This window comes from Triticum urartu, chromosome 3A (assembly GCF_056163025.1).
Source record: "Triticum urartu cultivar PI428250 chromosome 3A, HENAU_Tu73, whole genome shotgun sequence".
NCBI lineage: Eukaryota > Viridiplantae > Streptophyta > Magnoliopsida > Poales > Poaceae > Triticum > Triticum urartu.
Genome location: NC_141875.1, coordinates 52,913,424 through 52,917,386, shown reverse-complemented (window position 1 = coordinate 52,917,386; position 3,963 = coordinate 52,913,424). Strand labels below are relative to the sequence as shown.

Sequence of the window (3,963 nt, the reverse complement as noted above, 5' to 3'; positions counted from 1 at the left end):
CTAACTCGAGCACTGCCGGCAAGCATTTGCCGAGGTACGATGGTTCGTGCTCATCTCTCCCTCTCCGATCTGGTTGATTTTGTTAGAAATTCAATTTCGTTTTTTACTGTTCTTGAAGGAATAAACAGATGAAACTCACCATGTTCTACCTGCAATTCCAGTCCTGCATCTCTCTCTCTCTCTCACACACACACACACACATCAGTATGAATCATATTGGTATTTTTATTGCTACTTATGATTGATTTGCAGAATTGAACGTATGACATAGTGCAGTTCATCTCCAGTATGTTCGTTCGTGACAGTACTATTTCAGAGACATTGTTGTTCGTCTACTGTACGTGTTCAAAAACAAAGGTTTCGTTTGATTGCTGCTCGGCATCCGGAGGCTTGAGTATTGCACCTAAAAGAAGGAGGCAAGGAACTCTTATTATTATTTCTGATTTTTTTCATCACAAAAAAAACGGAGCTCTAATTATTTTTTATCTGATATTCTTTTTGCTTTGAGATAGACGCTAGAATAGTAACTGATTTTCAGTTTCAAGCATGTCAATGTATGAATGTATAATTACAATCAAAGAATCTTCTATAAGGCTAAGCATTTGGGATATTATGTCTTCAAACCTATAACATCTCTTGACATGTAAGAATAATTCTTTTCTGTCGTTACAATATCACTATATGATTGTTCTGGTTTGATGACAATGTGCTCATAGCCTAAAAGGTTCCTGCTTGCTGAGAGGATCAAGTATGGCCCGTTATGATCATCATTTGATTTAATTGTTCTATGCCGGTTGGCAGCCTATTAAAAAATGTGTCACAAAATGGAGTGTATACGTTGTCCTACCCAAGAACCATTCCATTTTTTACACCTTCGGTTATTCTCTCAAAATGCAAAATGGTAGCCAACGCAACCTAATACCCATTTAGTGCATTACACCTCAAGGCTAACCAATTATAATGATATTTCTTTTATTTTTCTGCAGTGCACTTCTAATAGACAATCAAATTGTATTATATTGAATTTTTAAGTAAAATCTTATCAAACTATATGTTCCTTCTATTGTGTTTTAACGAATTAAGCAAATATGGAGAGATACTATGTAATACAAAAATTTTCTTTGAATTGTTTTAAGAATCTGAGTTCGCATAACATTCCATAAATGGTTCAAAAAGCATATATTTAGCACCAAAAATTCCATAAAAGGTTCTTACTATACATCTTATACCTATGCAGTACTACAAATTCCCGCAACAATGCGCGGGGTATCATCTAGTTAGCCAAAAAAGATAAGCATTTTCTTGATCCACGAGGCCATAAATTTGAGAAGAATACCAGTGGTATAACTGAAATATCACATATGAGAGCAGAAATACAAGTGAATTGCAAACTTGTGTGTTTTGCCTAACATACCAGGATGATTTCTAAGAGCTACTACTCACAATGCATCCTACCAAAGCGTGTTGTAAGCAACATGTTCGACTACAAAAATCAACACAACAAACAAGCTATCATCCATTTTTTATTCACAACTCTGAGAAAATAAGACAAACTAACTAATCTCGACGAGAACGGCTCCATCGCTCGTGAAGTTGTGATGGCCTCGGGCTTCACCACGTCTGTCCTTCTTCAGTCACACAAGCTAAGAGCCAGCAACACTTGTGAATACAAAGCAAGCTAAGGCAGCAACACAAGAACCCATCAATCAGGCCCTCGACGAAACTGATGATCCACACCACACCATCCATCGGTCTTCTCGCCCTCATGTGGCTGCGGGTCCAAAAGGAAAAGGAGGAAATACGTGCGTGTGCCGAGGCGAGTATTCCTAGAATTGTCAAGGAATCTCTGCCGTGTTTAGTTTCGTGGGTGGGGAAGGGCTGCCCGTGGTAATGTCTGTAAAAAAGAAAAACATTGTATGTATGGGAAAAAATAGATGTATCTTATGTCGCACCATAATTCCAGGGCCACGGATACCACAGGCACCCATTCCACGCGAAAATGAACATGGGTGCATAACGGACACCCAGGTTTCATATCCCAAAAATTCAGTTTTTTTTGAAATTTTCAGATATTTCTTGGTGCTCCAATGTATTTCCCCACTAGACCTCCGATATTGTGTTCATCCAATTCAGTCTCCTGTTCTATAGTTTATGATTTGTATTAAAAAATCCTTTTCAAATTAAAATAATTGTACATATGAAAATATATTCCATAAGAATATAGTTGTACAATTTTAATATTATCAAAATTTCTCATCCTTCAAGCGGCAAAAGATAGTATACCAGGTTGCACATTAACACCGTTAAAGCAAGCACATAGAAAAGCTGGAGTATATTGGATGGAGTCGTTCACCCAACATATAAATCAGCTTGACAATTCCTTGACAATTACAGGAATCACAACCAAAGTCACTTCTGTAGTTTCCGAAACCGATGACTTGGTCAGCTGGTAATCGTTTTCAGTTCCGGCGAATTTCACCCAAAAACAAAACAGAAGATTCAGATTGCACACAGACACAATGAGCAAGGCCATAGATGAGTCAAGCATGTTTTGGCACCAATGGCCCCTTTATTAAAGAAAAACACACAACGAAAACTTTCAGTTGCATGTACTACTTGCATGTATTCACGTCACAACCGCATGATAGTTTACGAAGTGTACAAGTGCCTTTCGGCTCCGCTGGATCATTGCAAGTTATCTCATTGCAGCATATTGTTGCATAATAAGTTTTCTCATGATCATGGCTGCAGTGGCATAGGTCGCACTGTCTTGACACGGTTGTCTGAGGAAAGTATGTTGCTGGTAGAAACCTTCTTGCTGGCTGTACTGGGATGCTGCTTGTGATGTTGGCGTCCTCTCCTGTTCATCATGTAGCATACATTCATAATTATAGTTCTTCTGGGTGAAAATTAACCTGATAAACTAAGTGTGTACACACACTACATCATCTCGCTGACATCTCTTTGTACGTATAGCAGGAGAAATCAAAATTCATTTTTTTTTCTCAAACACGCAGGAGAGCTGCGTATCATTTCAATAAAAAAGAAATATGTACAAGGGTGAGGGCAAGAATTCTGTCGACCCAAACACACCACAAGGCCCTAAGGAACAAACTAAGAAATATGTACTATTAAGTCAAAAACACCTAAACTGATTGATCAATACGACAGCACCCAATTTGATTATTTATGCAAACAAATCAGTTTATCCACAAGATTTATATGGAATGGTAAGATTGGTATGAATAGGATAAACATACCATGGACTTGATCGCTGGTGCACAGAAGCAGGAGGCACATGAGGGTGACAAACATCTGCGAAGATTTTGCCATCAGTATATCTTATAAGAAAGAAGAAGAATTCACTTTGGGGTTTGTGTGTTTTGTGTTGTGAATGGCTAAGGTATAGAGAATGGGAATATATACACATACATGATATGGCGCAAGATGGCAGCCAGTTGTTGTTTGCGCCAAAAAAGATATGCATTTATTGAATGGATTAATTTATTTTATTGCCTGCCATTAATACTCCCTCAGGTATCTGTGTCTTGCATGTAAGTTCAATACAGATTAATGCAATTCAGGAAAGTAAAAAACTACTTAAATTACAGATTTATATTACATGCTGGATGTACTGATTGACCATGCTAACGGTATTGCCTTCTATTTGTTGATGATCGAAAACTTTCCAATTGCTTTCGTTCCCACTGCATGTTGAACCATTCGGGGAAAACAGCTGGACGATGGACAATTCATTTAGGAAAACCATATCTTCTATTGTTCTACATATAATAGATAAGAAAAGGCCACTAAAACTACGATCTTGTGTTCATCCAATTCCGTCCTCCAGTTCTATACTTGCGATTTGTACTAAAAATGTTTTCCCATCAAATTAAAATAATTAAACATATGAAAGTATATTCCATAAGAATATAGTAGTACAAGTTTTATTGTCAATATTGG

General features: G+C 37.4%; 1 long non-coding RNA gene across 1 annotated transcript; it reads right to left on the bottom strand.

Annotated features, from left to right (window-relative positions):
- Positions 1–2,536: 2,536 nt before the first annotated feature.
- LOC147978460 (uncharacterized) lies at positions 2,537–3,714 on the bottom strand. Its single transcript, XR_015599588.1, has 2 exons — positions 3,261–3,714; positions 2,537–2,860 (listed from the first exon to the last, which is right to left on the bottom strand). It is a non-coding gene; the product is annotated as an uncharacterized LOC147978460 (long non-coding RNA).
- Positions 3,715–3,963: the final 249 nt, after the last annotated feature.